Raw genomic sequence first — 16,721 nt, 5'->3', positions numbered from 1 at the left:
GTCATTATCTCCACTGTGCAGACTGTGCTGGGCACTGAGGGAGCAAATATGAGTAAGAAATGATCCATGCCCTGGAGGAATTGACGGAATTCAAAGATTCTAAGAGGCCAGCATTCCAAGATTCGACTATTTCAGAATTCCATTTTACTGAAATTCTCCGCTCCACCGAATGGGCTGGGCAGTACATTTCCAGCACTTGAGTCGGGGGCAGAATTTCTGGAAGAAGGCCGTCTGTGTTTCCTCTTTTAGGAAGAGTCTGGGCTCTGCAGAGGTTCTGGGGCCAAAATCCTGCTGCCTTTTAAGAGAATCCCTATCACCAACCCAGAGGATAAATTTTCCCAGAACAGAAAGCTCAATGTGGTAAACCCATTACTCCGGCTCCATTTCTGGTCTTTGTCTCAGCTCCGTCTTCACTCTTGGCTGCCTCTCTAAGTGCACTTGGCCACTAGGACAATGCTTGAATTCCAACACGGAGGCCAGCCTTGACCTAAAGCCTTAAAGAGAGCTAAGTAGATTCATTGACCTGGGTCCTGTCGAAGGATAATAGCTTCTGAGTTTAACCCAGGTCCTGTACCTTGGTGAGAAATGGTGTTCAGAGAAAACATTGATCGAGGTTTTGTCCCTATTGGAGGCTTACATATGTGTATACAATTCGCCAACACTCACTTGTGAGTCTTTGATCTCTTAGGGACCAGCAAGAGGGGCTGAGATCTCAGCAGATGGGTAAACAGGACCTAAACGAATGGAGGTGCCAGCTGTCTCTTTTTGTTTAACATTAGTCCCTTTTATTTCTCTTTAGCTTTCACTCATCTGTCAATATTTTTGTTTACTTTTCCCCTCTCGTGTGTCTATTACAAACGTTTATCCAGCACTGGTCTGCTTTGAACTGTCGTTTGTTAGAAGCTACGACCTTAGCCTCTATAATTCCCTTAGCTATTAACAGTAATAAGAATAATAACAGCCAGCCCTGGTATCTGATTCCCGCTTTATGGTTGACACAGGAGTTTAACTTGCATTACCCAACTTGACCCCTGTGAGGGGGTTAGGAGGTCGTGTACCTTAGTGGTTAGCAAGCATATGTTTTGGAGTTAGAGAGACTTGGGGCCAAATCCCCGCTTGACTATTGGCTGGCAGTTGGATCCAGGGCAAGTGGTTTAACTTTCTCATTAGCTCTTAGGACTTTGAGGGTTGGATAAACTGTAGTCAGCCTACTGCCTGGTACATAGGTGATGCTCAATATACAGGAACTTACTAGGATCATTGTACCCATTTTACAGATGAAAGCATAGAGAAGTTAAAAGACTTGTCCAAAGCCATACACTCCCCATCCTGGGTTCTTTCCTCCCCGTGAGGCTGCCTGGCATTCCTCCATGAAGCGCCAGTGGGTCCTGATGCCAGCAATCCTTCTCAAGGGATGAGGTCGGCACTCACCCATGCGTTGGGGGATTATCTTTTCACATTCCCCAGTGGGATGAAATACGATGCCTGGTAACGGAGGGACTTGGCCTCTCCCAGCCCCCGGTCAGCGGTGTAGTTTCTCCCCATCTCCAGCCCAGCTGCCCAAGGCCAGCCCGTGCTTGCGATCCCATCTCTACGCCACGGTTGGAACCGAGTTCTCTTGCTTCCTCTTGTGCTGCTTCCATCTCTGCCCACATTCACAAAGCATAAACATTAAAAACAAATGTTGGAGAGCATGCTTGTTCACAGCACTGAATTGTCCCAGGTTATACGGAGCAATCATTGCCAAATACATTTCTGTCCCAATTTCCTTATACCAACCACGTGTTTTATTGCTGGGTGTATTTTCTTCACACACAACCCACCTTTATCAGGACTTCGGGTTATCCGAGTTCTCACAAGGGCTTAGCTTTCCATCCTGGCTGCCAATGTGCACCTTTGTTCACAGACCTGAAACAGAACTAGGCAAGAGGGAACCAGCAATGTTTGGACAAGGGGAGAGTTTCATGTGGCTTTTTTTACAGTCTGGATTCTTCCTGAGGGATGGGAGGCCTTAAAGGCCAAATGTTCTGGCTGAGAGCAGTAGGGGAAACTCCAGGCATTTTCCACTGGTGAGGAGAGTGCCAATGCACGTGGCTGCTCCTGTTGCCTCCCTCCTCCGCCCCTCAGCACTTCAGAGACCCCACTCTGGGCCCAAGGCAGCTGATGCAAACTCATGTTATTGTACGTTTTGGGATCTGACCACTAGGGGATCATAAAAAGCAGGTACCCAAGCACGTCTGTGATACTCAAACTTTAGATTCAATATTGGTATTTTGTGTAATGAGTTCAGCCACTTCCTGTAACGAAGAGGTCGGCACGGAGTGAGGGCTGGGGGATACGTTGTGTTCTTGTAGTCACCGGTCTCCCATCTCTGACAACTTTATTAATGGGTTCTTTGGTAACTCAGCCTTGGTGTATTAGTTATTATTGCTGTGTAACAGATTACCTCAAAATTTAGCAGCTTAAAAAGACAAATATTATCTCTCACAGTTTCTGTGGGTCAGGAATTCAGGAGCAGCTTAGCTGTATAATTCTGACTCAGCACCATAGAGTCTCAAAAGAGGTTTGTTATAAACTGAATGTTTGTGTCCCCTCAAAATTCGTATATTAAATCCTCATGCCCAATGTGATGGCATTTGGAGGTGGGGCCTTGGAGATGTGATTAGGTCACAAAAGTGGAGTCCTCATGAATGGGGTTAGTGCCCTTATATAGGGGGGCCCAGAGAGCATCATCAACCCTTCTGCCATCTGAGGACACGGCAACAAGATGGCTGCCTATGAACCAGGAAGAAGGCTCTCATCAGACATCAAATCTGCCAGCACCTTGATCTTGGACTTCCCAGGCTCCATAACTGTGAGAAGTAAATTTCTGTTGTTTATAAGCCCCCTAGTTTACAGCGTTTTTGTTATAGCAGCTCCAATGGGCTAAGACAAGGTCATAGTCAAAATCTTGGCTGAGGCTACAGTCATCCGAAGATTTGATGAGGACTAGATGATTCTGTTCCAAGATAGCTCACTCACATGCCTAGTCAATTTGGCCTGGCTGGAGGCCTCAGTTCTTGACCGTCTGGGCCTCCCTGTGGAGTTGCTTGAGTATCCCTATGACTTGGCAGCTGGCTGACCCAAGAGAGGGTAACGTGAAGCCACATGTCTTTTATGACCCAGCTTCAAAAGTCACACTCCATCATTTCTGCAATGTCCTAATGGTGACACAGGCCATCTCTATTCAGTATGTGAGGGGAGCACACATGGTGTGAGTACCAAGAAGTGAAAATCACTGGGGGCCACCCTGGAGGCTGGCTGCTGCATTTGGTTTACACATGTTAACAACAGTTCTCTTTTGCAGCTGTTCTCTATTTTCCTGAGGAGCGCTGGTTTTAGACTCCTGCTTGATTATACATGCACAGAGACCTTCCTGTATGAGCGTCAACCCAATTAGGACCAGTGGGGGACAAGGGACTCTCTTGGCACATAGAATATATAGAAGAGGTAAAAACACATCTGTTATCTTCTGTTTATCTGTGTTCCTCAGAACGCAATGTTGGAGTTAATGGAGATGAGCACCAAACACAGGGACTTGAAGGCAAATAGGAAAAATAGCCCAATTTTATTGGTCACTTATTACGTCTTAGGCATAGTGTTAAGCAGCTTACGTGCTCACATAAATGTGTGTATATGAGGCAATGTGGTTATTAAACTTTTTTACAAAAAAGGAAACTGAGGCACAGAGAGGTGAAGTGCCACAGCCCAAAGTCCCACAGCTAGAAAGTGGTGGGGTGGAGATTTGATTGCTGGCTGTCTATTCGAGGGCCTATGCTTGGTATCTCCCCAGTCATTTGTCATCGCAGTGAGAGGACAACGTCAGGGCCGAAAGCATGTATTCACCTGCCTGCAGGGATTCCTGCAAACCAGATCTCCATCTCCCCAAAGTGCAGCCTGAGTCAGGGGGCTTCTGACATGCCCAGTAGGTTTTACACTTCACAAATGGACTTCCGGAAAATATTTATTTAAATCAGAACTCCTTTTAAGGAAAAATAATTTTTATCTCTTTTTTTCCTCCATAAAACAAGACATTCTTATTGCAGAAAACTGGAGCATAAAGGTGTAGAGAAGAATTAAAAGCCACGTGGTCCTGCCCTGCAGAAACAAACACTGTAAACACAATGGGGTCCAAATTGTGTCCCCTCGTCTGGGTGGTTATTACACACATGTTTGAAACAAAGATGGGCAAAGGTGAGAATCTTAGGGAGCACGCTGCACAGCCCTGTTCTGAGGCGTAGGCGTGCCTGTGGGCTGATGACATCTTAAATGATCTCTTCGTATGGGTGATGGGCACCACTTCTTTCAAAGTAAGCATGTGCTCACTTAATAAGTTGACTCTCTTGCATGACGTGACCCCTCTGGCAAGGCCAAGGTCACAGCCAGTGGGAAAGAGGAAGAAAGAAGGGTCCAGGGAGGAAGGAGCATTAGGACTGGCACTTCATGTCTCCATGAATGGGCGTCTGCCCCTCATCCACGAGGGAAAGGAGCCCTGCATGTTCCCCTGCAGCTGTGGTGCTCAGCTGGGCCCTGAGTGACTTGAGCATGGTCTTCCTCCTGTCTGGGGGTGCCCGTGCTCGGAGGAGCTACAAGTGCCCTGGCAGCAGGGAAGCTGGAATTCCTGTCCTGGCTGACTAGGGACAGTAAATTTAACTACCGACCATTGGATAGGGTTTTGTAACGCTCTTGGGTAGTGCACACTAGAGTAGGAGCCCTCTCATCCAGTATAATTGAGACCTTGAGACCTACAGATGGAGGTTAATCAATACATCAGTCCAAGTAGAGAATTGGCTGGAGGGAGCAGATAGAACCCTAAGAGCTGCCGAGAATGTTTGGAATGCCACTTCAGTCATCACGGTGCACCTGAGGGTGTGAGTTAATTGGGTGGGCTGGGTGGGTGTGAGTCAGTAACCAGAGTTTTTCACTGTATAATTATCCTCATTTGATAGATGAGGAAACTGATGCTCAGAAAGTGAGGAATGGACGCTTAAGCTAAACTATGCCTTTCCACTTTAATTTAGCTCCTATTCTTAGAACTATCTCTTCTTTTGTATGGTTTCATTTTTTTTTTTCAGAAACAGGGGAAGTGACCTGTCATATACTAAGTGCCTACCATTTGCACATTGCATTTCTAATTCGCACAACAGTGCTAAGTTTGGGACTTCATTATCTCCATTTGCTGGGTGAAGAAAGTGAGATGAAGAGGCATTCTGTGATGTGGCCAAGGTCACATTTAGTAAGAGTTTTAGAATTCCATTTGCCACTGTAAAAAATTACCACAAACTTGGTGGCTTAAAACAACACAAATTTATGGTTTTACCTTTATGTAGGTCAGAGGTCCAATACAGGTCTAAAATCAAGGTATTGGCAGGGCTGCATTCCTTCTGGAGGCCCCGGGGTGAATCTGCTTCCTTGCCTTTTGCAACTTCTAGAGGCCGCCTGCTTTCCTGGTCCCTTTCCTCCATCTGCAAAGCCAGAAACATGGCATCTCGCTGACCCTCCTTCTGGTCCTCACATCTCTTTGTCTAACCACAGCTGGGAATGGTTCTCTGCTTTCAGGACTCGTGTGATTAGATTGGGCCCACCAAGATAATCCAGGATAATCTCCCCATCTCAACGTCCTTTACCTTAATCACATCTTCAAAGTCTTATTTGCCATACAAGGTAACATAGTCACAGCTTATGGGGATCAGAACATGGACATCTTTTGGGGTGCACTAATCTGCCTACCGTCACAGTAAGTGAAGGATTTGGGATTCAAACCGGGCTCTGTCGATGTTAAGATTTAATATACAAATATGGTCACCAAGGCAGTGTGGTATTGGAGGAGGGACAGACACATAGATTAATTGAACATAATAAAGTCCAGAAATAGACCCACTTAAGTGTGGCCAACTGATTTTCGACAAAGGTGCAAAATGGAGGAAGGATAGTCTTTTTAATAAATGTTGTTGGAACCATTGGACCCCTTTAGGCAAAAAAATGAACCTTGATCTAAACTTCATACCTTGTACAAAAGTTAACTCAAAATGGATCATAGATCTAAATGTAAAATGTAAAACTAAAACTTTTAGAAGAAAATCTTTGTGACCTAGACTAAGGCAAAGAGATCTTAGACATGACACCAAAAGCACAATCTATAAAAGAAAAGAATTTGAAAAATTGGACTTCATCAAAATTAAAAGCTTTGCTTTATGAAAGTCTCTGGTAAGGGATGAAAAGACGAGCTAAAGAATGGGGAAAATATTTTTAAGGTGCATATCTGACCAAAGGACTTGTATCCACAATATGTAGAGAACTCTCTAAACTCAACAGTAAGGAAAAAAAATAATCCCACTGGAAAATGGACAAAAGACTTGAACAGACATTTCACCAAATGGAGATACAGATGGCAAATAGGCACATGAATATATGTTCAACATCATTGGCCATTAGTAAAATGCAAAATAAGACTGTGTTGAGATACTATGATACATCTGTTAGAATGGCTAAAATAAAAAATACTGACAATACCAAGTGCTGACAAGGAAGCAGAGAAAGTAGATCACTCATATATACCTGGTGGGAATGAAAATGGTGCAGCCACTCTGGAAAACAGTTTGGCAGTTTCTTATAAACTCAAGTATATATTTACCATACAACTCAGTGATCGATCCTAGATATTTATCCCAGGGAAATGAAAACACTGTGTTCACACTAAAACCTGTGCATGAATGTTCATAGCAGCTTTATTTGTAATTGCCCCAAATTGGAAGCTGTCCAGATATCCTTCAGCAGATGAATGAGTTAAAAAATGGTGTTAAATTCACACAACGGAATGCTATTCAGCAATAAAAAGAAATGAACTGTGGATACACACAACAACTTGGATGGATCTCAAGGATACTACACTGAGTGAAAAAAAGCCAACCTCGATAGTTACATGTATTTCCATTTATAAAACACTTTCAAAATGACAAAATTATAGTGACAGTTGCCAGGGGCTAGGAGTGATGGAGGGTTTGATTATAAAGGGAGAGCATGACGGAGTTTCTTTGTGGGGATGGAACAATTCTGTATCCTAATCGTAGTGGTGGTCACACAAATGGATGCATATGATAAAATTTCACAAATCTATACACCCTCCAAAAATGCATGTAAAAGCTGGTGGATTCTGAGTGATAATTTAGTTAACAGTGTTGTACCAAAGGCAACTTTTTGGTAACATGGTTATGTTAGATGTTATCCTTAAGCCTAGTGAAGTGTACGTGGAAACTGTAATGTTTTAACAATTTTTTGTGAGTATTAAACATTTTCAAGGTAAAAAGTAAGCACATGGACAAAACTCCAAAATAACGCACCTGGGTCTTCTCACTCCACACTTCAGCTCTGTCTACCTGGCTGGGGCACTCCCCATCTGATGCTTCATTATTTGCCTTTGTCATGAAATTTGAAAAAGAGAGTAAACCAACGTTTTGGTGTTTACAGAGTGTTTCCCAAAGTGTTCTGCTGAACACAAATTCAGCAAGATTTCATGTTCGGCAAGATTGAATATTCTGTGTTCAGGAATGTTTGGGAAACCCTAGGTTAACTATTTACTGAACGACTGCTTTGCAGGACATAAATGCCTATTGTGGATCTCCAAGAGAGGGCTACAGAATACAGCAATTCCTTTCTTTTGTGCATAGAATCTTTTTTTCCCCTCCCCTCTGGTTGTCCCAAGAAGCTAAGGGTTCATGTCCTTGAGAAACACTCTGCTAAAGCATTCATCAGAGAAGAGAAAAGTAAGGACTGTGGAATCATTTCCACTTTAGAGCCTGGCATTTGGCTTCAGGCCCTGGATCCTCTCAGCCTCTTGTCATGTAATTGTAATAGCTTATTGAAGGCATGTTGGAAAAAAAGAGGGTCAATCTTCATTCTGTGAAATGTCTGAGTGTTATTTTTTATTTTTATTTTTTGCTGAGGAAGATTTGCCCTGAACTAACATCTGTTGCTAATCTTTCTCATTCTTTTGTATGTGAGCTGCTGCCACAGCATGGCCACTGACAAGTGGTGGAGGTCCGTGCCCGGTGACTGAGCCTGGGCTGCCAAAGTGGAGTGTGCTGAACTTAACCACTAGGCCACCAAGGCCGGCCCCTGAATTTTATTTTTTTGATTCTCCACTTTGAGCAGAGACTTTGGAGAGAATTATTCCTCCCATTCTCTATTCTCAGAGTTGGGAGCCCCATTTCCTATCTGACAGTGGAACTGGATGAGGCAATCGACCCTGGAAGCTGAACATGAGGGGATGGACCTTTGCGAAAGTGGAGTGGAGGGACATGAGGAAGCAGATCCAGAAGGGGTATTTTCTGACAACTACAGAATTGGCCACGTGGTGAACCCTAAGTTTCTAAAGACACACACTCATGAGAAGTGAAACTTGTGGATAGAGAAGACATTCTGAGTAGACTGAAAACGTCACCCCAAATCTCTACCTTTCTGGGATTATAAGATGTCTCCAGTGCATTAGTTATTTCTTACTGCATAACATGTTACCCGCAAACTTAGCAATTTAAAACAGTAAAATTTATTACCTCACACAGTGTCTGTTGATAAAAAATTCAGGGACGACTTAAGTGGTTCCAGGTCCTGGTCCCTCACTATGCTGTGGTCTTCTGAAGGTTTGTTTGGGGCCAGAGGATCTGATTCCAAGATGGCTTACTTGTATGACTGCCCCATTCATGCTGCCTATTGGCAAGAAACTTAGTTCCTCACCACGCGGACCTCTTGTAAGGCTGCTTGAGTGTTCTCACAACATGGCAGCTGGCTTCTTCCAGAAAAGGGATCCAAGAGAGAGCAAGGTGGAAGCTGTAACGTCTTTTATGACATAGTCTTGGACATCACACTCCATCATTTCTGCAATATCTTGTTGGTTACACACGTCAGCCCTATTCAGTGTGGGAGGGGACTGCACGTGGCATGAATTCCAACATGAAAGAATCATTGGGGGCCATCTTGAAGGTTGGCTACAAAAACCTAAAACAGAAAGAAATTATTGAATGAACATCCTTAAATGGATGGTAAGAGTTTTCAAATGGCTAAGGGCATGACCATTTTCTCGAGGTTGTACCACTCTTCCTTTCTGCAAGAAGCAACACAATTCAGGGGTCACAATTTGCCCATTCTTTCAGTGGATAATTATTTATCACCTCTATGTGCCATCAGTTTGCTTAGGACCTTTACAGAGGGAGCCCTGCAAGAAAAGCACATCCCAGGAGCACAGTCAGGCACCAGACAGACAAGCCCAGGAAGTACTGCCTTGATTCATGACCAGACCTGCATATTTGCCATTCATCCTAATCGTCCTTTTAAGTAGGGGCCTCAAGTAATCTCTCCAGCCTGAACAGCACTCTGCCCTTTGTTTGTTTGTTGGATAATGACTTCATTCCACGTGCTCTGCTTAAACGGATCAACTCCTCTCTCCCGCCCCTCTCTCTGGCCATAATTCTTTCTGTTCCCATTTCAGACGGAGACAGGTGCCCTCCAAACCACACTCCCCACATTTATCAAAGCTAAATAGCTTCCTGCTGCCTTCTCGCATATTTCTAAAGGCAAGCTCCTCTCACCTCATGCGGAGAGCCTGACCTGAACAGGACGCTTGGTTAATGCACAACTTGCCTCTTCCCTTGTGTTCTTTACGTCTCACTCAGAATTCCTGGTTGCCAGCAAGAAACAAACTCTGGCCATCTTCAGCAGAAAGACGTTTATTAGAAGGACATCAGAGTTCTTAAAATTGATCGGTGGCTTGGAAACCAAACTTAGGAAATGGGTGAGAACCCAGAGCTTTCTGTAGGGCCAGGCGGCAGGGGGGATGTGGTCAGCGTGCCCCTGTGGCCACTGTGATGACGCAGCTTCAGCTGCTCCTCTTGTCGTTGCTTCACAGCCTTCAGGTTCAAAGTCCTGGGAAACAGCGTCCCTTTAGCTTGGCCAAGGTCAATACCGGCCCCAGGCTCCAGGGGTGAGAAGAAGCGAGATCTGACATATTTTGTCAAAAAACGGGCAAATGTTTCTACATATATACTAATTGTCTATCCGGCTGTGGTTGATTCGTCACCATGCCATTCAAACTGAAGCTCTCCGTTGCTCAATGAGGAGTCAATTACTTCACGGTCCTGAGGATCCCCCCAGCCTTGTATTTTCCATAAACGAGCCCTCCAAACTGGCAAACACTCTCAAGAAGTGCTTCAGTTGGATATTCTGTTAATTTACCAATAATCATCTTCTAATGCTATTTATTACAGAAAATTAGATGATGTAGCACGAGCAGAAAAATATTGATTGCCGCCCCCTGAATTTTTAATATGGGTATTTGATTTATAAATTAATGCTTCATTTCATTAATTAGAGTAGTGAGGCAGTCTCCCCTCCCAAGCTATGGAGCTGAGGATTATTGTGACTTTTTCATCAGCAATTTTAGGTAACAAGGGTTTATTAAAATGAATTTCTTCCTTGGTCCAGTTTTCGTGTTCTACTCTAGCAAGGAACTTTGCGTTTGCTGGGTTTGTGGTTGCCTTTTTATGGTCCTTCCCTCATCTTTCATTCTCAATCTACTTGCCCATTTTGGCCAACTTTTTTTTCTTTTTGCTGGGGAAGATTAGCCCTAAGCTAACATCTGTTGCTAATCTTCCTCTTTTTTTTTGCTTGAGGAAGATAAGCTCTGAATTAACATCTGTGCCAATCTTCCTCCACTTTGTATGTGGGTCACCACTGCAGTACGGCTGACTAGTGGTGTAGGTCTGCACCTGGAATCTGAACCCGTGAACCTGGGCTGCCGAAGTACGAACCACTACTCCTTGGGGCCAGCCCCTTGGCCAACATTTTTCTGAGCATCGCCTACAGGGGATTGGCCTGGTTGACCTCTACCTTGTCCCAGGACTCTGTAACCTCAGTCTGAAGAGCATTGGGTTCTAGTTGGCCTCAGATTGTCCAAATGTCTGTCCTCAAAACGTAGCCCCAGCTTGGTATGTAGCAAGGGCACAATTAGGTACCGTTGAATGATTGAAAGAATGAGTAAGTGAATAAATGCTTTCTGTTTTTCAAGGATTTTCCAGTGAGTATATTGTTCCATCTTTTAAATTTCCCTCAGAAGTAGAGAAAACACAGCCTGGTTGATCAGAAGCTCAGGTCCTGGAGTCAGACAGAATCCTGTCTTTGCTCTATGATGCTATGTGGTTGATGCAAGGCAAGTAAACTTACCTCTCTGCTCTTCTGTTTCTTCACCAATAAAATGAGAATAATCAGATTTCCTATCTCATGGGGTTGCTTTGTGGTTGCCCTATGCAGAGGGCAGGACCAACCTCCTCCCACCCAAAATTGGTTCGGTGTTGAGACTGATCATGTCACAGACGCACCAAAAGGGCTTGGAAATATTTATAGCATCATGAGACTTTCTGTGGGAGAGCAGGGCAGGCACCCAAGCTGGTCTGCAATGGATTGAAGGGGCAGTGCCCCTGGCTTTTCCTGTGGCCAGGGGTGGGGCTGGGGTGAGTTTCCACACGTGGGCAGAGGTTTTCAGGGCTGGAATTTCCCCACTGGCTCAAGTGAGGGAGTGTCCGGGCTTTCTTATTGACTTGCTCAGATGGGGGGCAAGAGGGGATGGGAATGATGGGGCTTGAAAGCTGTCAGTGGACAAAAATAAAACATGGAGACACTATTACAGGGCTGCTGTGAGAAAATATCCTCTTAAAGCAGTCAGCACAGTATAGAGCTCTGGTAAGTGTTTAATAAACAGACTATTAATGCAATGTTGGGCTTAATCCTTTTCAGAAGCTTTTGCACCCATCTTATTTCCTCTTTACATCAACTCCCAAAATTAAGAGACCTGATCAGAAGTAGGTCCAGTACAAAAGAAGCACTCGACAAAGGATAGCTGCTGACCTCACTATCACCATGACCATGACCATCACCAGCTTTACCATCATCACCGTCACCATCTTTGTCACCACCATCATTACCATAATTACTGCCACGATGAGCAGCAGCAGCGTCACCAACACCATGATCACCATCACCACCACCAGTGCTCCATCATTATCACCGTCATCAGCAGCATCACCATCACCATCACCATCATCACCATCTCCACCATCATCATCATCACTGTCATAAGGTTTCTCATAGACTATCCACTTTCTTAGGTTGGAAAGCTAAGAACTATATTTTCTGCATTGTTGCAGACCAAATGACATTAGCTATTAGTAACAAAAAAAATAGGGTTAAGAATAAGGAATTTAGTCTGTCAAGTAGCAAGAAGTCCAAGAAGAGTGGTTCTCAAGGGCTCAAAGACATCTTTAAAGTCCCTGGTTCTTTTTTTCTTTCTGCTCTGCCATGCTCATCACATTACTTGGTCCTTGGCTGGTTCACAAGATGAAGCAGCAACATCCACACGCAGAAAGGTGTGTTTTGGTAGAAAAGGGGACTGTTTCTTCCATAATTTTCTTTTTAACAGCAAGTAAAATCTTTTACAGAAGTGTCTCCCCACAGCCCCCTCACCATAGCAGTTTCTCCTGATGCCTCATTAGCTAGAATGATGTCACATGGTCACGCCTGAACTCATCGCTGGCAAGGCACGTGGTTTTGCTCAATTCTCACTTATTCCCAATCTGTGGATTGGGTCTGATTCCTCTGAAGTTTACAGGGTGTGCGTGTCAATCCAGCAAGGAAGAGGGGAGGAGGGATGTTGGGTGGGAAATCAACAGACTCTGCTACAGGGCTGGTTGACGGAACCCCTATGCCAGAGAGACAGAACCGGATGGAACTCTCTCAGGTGGCCGAGAGATGGTGGTCTGCTTTCCAGATAGAGAAAAACTCACTCCAATGAACCCAAGAGGAAAAGGAAACTTATTAGGAGACTATTGGGATATGTCACAGAGTCTTAGAGAATGCGGGAGCCGGGGAACGCCTGGGGCCCTCATTCTAGTGCTCTACCCTGCGTGTGTCTCAGCTCTCAGACATCTGGACCCTGCGGAGCTGCATCCTCTCAGCTTCTCTTGGTATATCTGTCTCCTTCTCCTCTCTCTGCCGATATGTGTTCTCCGCTGTGCTGCCCACACCACGCCAGCCCTGGCTTTATAAGGCCTTCTGTTAACAATTCCGACAGAGCTGACTGCCGGTTCTGAGGAGGCAGAATTTGATTGGTGCATGTTGAGCCATGTCTACCCCTGCTCCAATGGGCTGAGACTGGAGGGTAGGCCATGCTGCCTGCTGGTCACCTTGCCCATTCAGCATGGGCTGCACGAGCACTTCCTCTGAGAAAGGGTGGGGGGACTTTCTCTGGAGGTGCTCAGGCAGGGGAGAAATGACTGCTGGAGGAAAGTTGGGGGTCCGTCTCTTGTTGTGAATCGCTAAATAAACACACTGGAGTCTGCTTACCCCAGCAGCAGCCGAGCCACAGCTGAGGAACCTGAACACACAGTGGTGGCTCCCTCATATGTGTAATGCTTAGAAAGCCAGGACCCCTGTGGATCAGTCCCCAAAAGGTGTGGCAATGAAAAGAACACAGTCAACACCATCAAAAGTGCTTTTATAGGGGCCGGCCCCATGGTGTAGTGGTTAAGTTCAGCATGCTCTGCTTCAGCAGCCTGTGTTTGCGGGTTCTGATCCTGGGCATGGACCTACATCACTCGTCAGCTGTGCTGTGGTGGTGTCCCACAAATAAAGTGGAGGAAGACTGGCACAGATGCTACCTCAGGGCTAATCTTCTCAGCAAAAAAAAAAAAAAAAAAGTGACTTTATAAATTACTAAATTCCTTTATTTGTATTATCCTGAGCGCTCTGACAATGACAGAGTCCTCACTGATATCCTCGAAATCTTGTTCTATAAACCTCTGTCATCCACTCCTTCTCATGCCACAGACGTTCCCAATACCCATGACCCTTTGCACACACACAACCTAAAGTCTCCTTCAGATTTTGCCCTTGCCTGCCTCCTGTAACCCTGCACCACTCCTTTTTCCTTTCAATTTTCCCATCCCCAAACCCAAAGAACCTGTCTGGCTGGGCCAGGCCCTCCTTGGAGGGTGGAGTCAGGTAGTGGGCCATAATGGGTAATTTTATGTGTCAATTTGGCTGGGCCACGGGGCCCTGATATTTGCTCAAACATTATTCTGGATGTTTCTGTGAAGGTGTTTTTGGTGAGGTTAACATTTTAATCAGGGGGCTTTGAATAAAGCTTGCCCTCCACAATGTGGGTGGGCCTCATCTAATCAGTTGAAGGCTGTATGGAACAAAGACTGATCTCCTCTGTGCAAGAGGGAATTCTGCTAGCAGACTGCCTTTGGACTCAAACTGCAACTCTTCCCTAAGTCTCTAACTTGCTAGCCTACCCTGCAGATTTTGGATTTGCCAGGCCTCCACTATTGCGCAATCCAATTCTTTATAAGAAATCTCTCCCTCTCTCTATACACACGTCCTGTTGGTTCTATTTCTCTGGAGAATCCTGACCAGTAGATTGAGCCAAGCGTGGATCTTCTTTTGTCAGGAGGGGTTGAGGAAAATCTGGGAACACATTTATAGCCAATCTTGATAACACCACAGGTGGGAAGATTCTGGAAGCTGCATTTTGTTTTCTGCAGTTGTAGGTCAGATTTCCTGCCCTGAGCATATTCCCTCCTGGGTGGACATTGAACACCCAGCCAGCTACATGGAACATCAGAGACACCGTGTCCTTCCAACTCCTTGTGTCCTGATCCCATTGATAACCTCCGAGGGCCCCATCTTGGCTCTAGCTCAGTGGTTCTCAGGAGGGACAATTTTGTCCCTGGGGGACATTTTGCAAAGGCTGGAGACGTTTTTGGTTATCACAGCTGGGACGCTTGCGACGTGACTGATATCTAGTGGGTAGAGGTCAGGGATGTGGCTAAACATCCTACAAGACGGAGGAGAGCCCCACAGCCAGCCCCTAGGAAAGAATGATCTGGCCCAAATGTCAGTAGCGCCAAGACTGAGGAACTCTGATCTGGATAATTAACAAGTGAAACAGGCTTTGCTTTCAACTCTGTCTTCAAGAGATGTCTACTTCCGTCCCTCCGTCTCTGTCTTCCTCGCTCCTCCATTTCTCTCTGTCTCCTCTCTGTCTCTGTGTGTCTCTGTCAGTTTCTCTGTTCCTCTCTCTGTCTTACACACACACACACACACACAGAGTCTCTTTTTCCAGTGTCACTTTATAAGCTGAGAGAATTATGACAGAGATTGAAGAGACAGCATTTTATTTCACTGTGTCTCTGTCCTCTAACGCCTCAGAGCTGCCAGCTCCGGGCCTCTGGTGCCCAGCAGAAAATCTGTGAGAGTTAAACGTGTACTATGAGGTGCCTTATAAAACACACAGAAGATGGTCTGACAAGGTCCTTTTCCAGCGCCCCATCCCACACAGTCCCCAGGCAGTAATTCAATTTCAGGGCTTTTCTCCTCTGAAAATAAGTGTGTGATGCCACCCAGGCCCTGGACTGAAACACAGTTTTGTAGTTAGTGCTGGGCATTTCCTTCTCTGGGTAATGGATTTTTTTTTTTCACCAAAAATGAGCATTAAGGAGACACTATTGTTTTTAATGATAGTTTTGTTTGCCTTGGAAAATGCGAGACGTTGCTGCATGATGATAATAAACATTAACTTCGGGTTTATTCTGGGGTTAATGGATTATTATAATGCTGTGGAAGATTATTTTCCAATAAATGTTAAATTTCTTTTTTTCCAAGCCTTCTCTCCGTCTGCCACATGTTCAGTCTTTTCTTCTGCTTTAAAGACGTGCGAATCCCAGACAAATGGGCTGACAAAGCCGGCTGTGCTTCCTTTACCATTTCTGACTCTTTAAAAAAAAATATGCCATGTTAATTGTTAGTCTGCGTTGGGGAAAAGACACGGTATTTGGTATCGTTCCTTAATAGGAGAAGCTTGGTGAACTTCGTGGAAACTTATTTCTGTGAGGCCCCCAGGCATCAAAAATTAGCCATTTCCACAAAATTCTCAAGTTCCGCCTAGTGGATGGTAATAGCTTCAGTCACCAATGTAAATCTGTTTTAATTCGCGGATTATTAATTGCGGTGGCAGCGAGGAAATCTCCTGAGCTGATGAGATGGCTGCAGAAGGGCGTTCAACACTGGCCGGTTTCTCTGTCACATTGGCAGCAGTTTCTGGATGGTGGCTTCAAGTGTGCAAGTGGGTTTGAGGAAACACATAGATTTCTGCGTGACTTCTCCCCCTTACCTGATTCCTCCTGCTCTCCGATCTGAGGTCAATCACCGAACGCTTCTGTTGAACAGTCAGGGGCCTAAAAGTTAATTCCTAGGATAAAACAACCAACACTCATTCAGCAAACGTTCATGGAGCACCTGCCATGGTCAGTGCCAGTGTGTGACGCAGAGACAGGACGAGGCCCTGACCCCAGGAAGGTCACTGTCTGTATTCTCACAGAGTCTCCACAGCTCAAACTCTCATTCTCCTGGGGGGCTGAGATAACACGGAAGACTGGGAGGACAAATCAGACTTGCAGGAATCAGAGATCTTACCTAGGACCCAACTTTGCTGACAATTTTAAGGGCACGAGTTATTGCCAGGCACTGGCGGAGCAGGGAGAGGCTGGGGACCACCAGTGTAGACACTGGGCCCTCTCTTGCTGTGTTGGGATGCTCCCTCCTCCAGATTTAACAAGAGGAGTCCCTAAGGAATG

This window comes from Equus asinus, chromosome 21 (genome assembly GCF_041296235.1).
Source record: "Equus asinus isolate D_3611 breed Donkey chromosome 21, EquAss-T2T_v2, whole genome shotgun sequence".
NCBI lineage: Eukaryota > Metazoa > Chordata > Mammalia > Perissodactyla > Equidae > Equus > Equus asinus.
The sequence above is the reverse complement of the archived record's forward strand: the minus strand, read 5'-3'. Positions refer to the sequence as shown.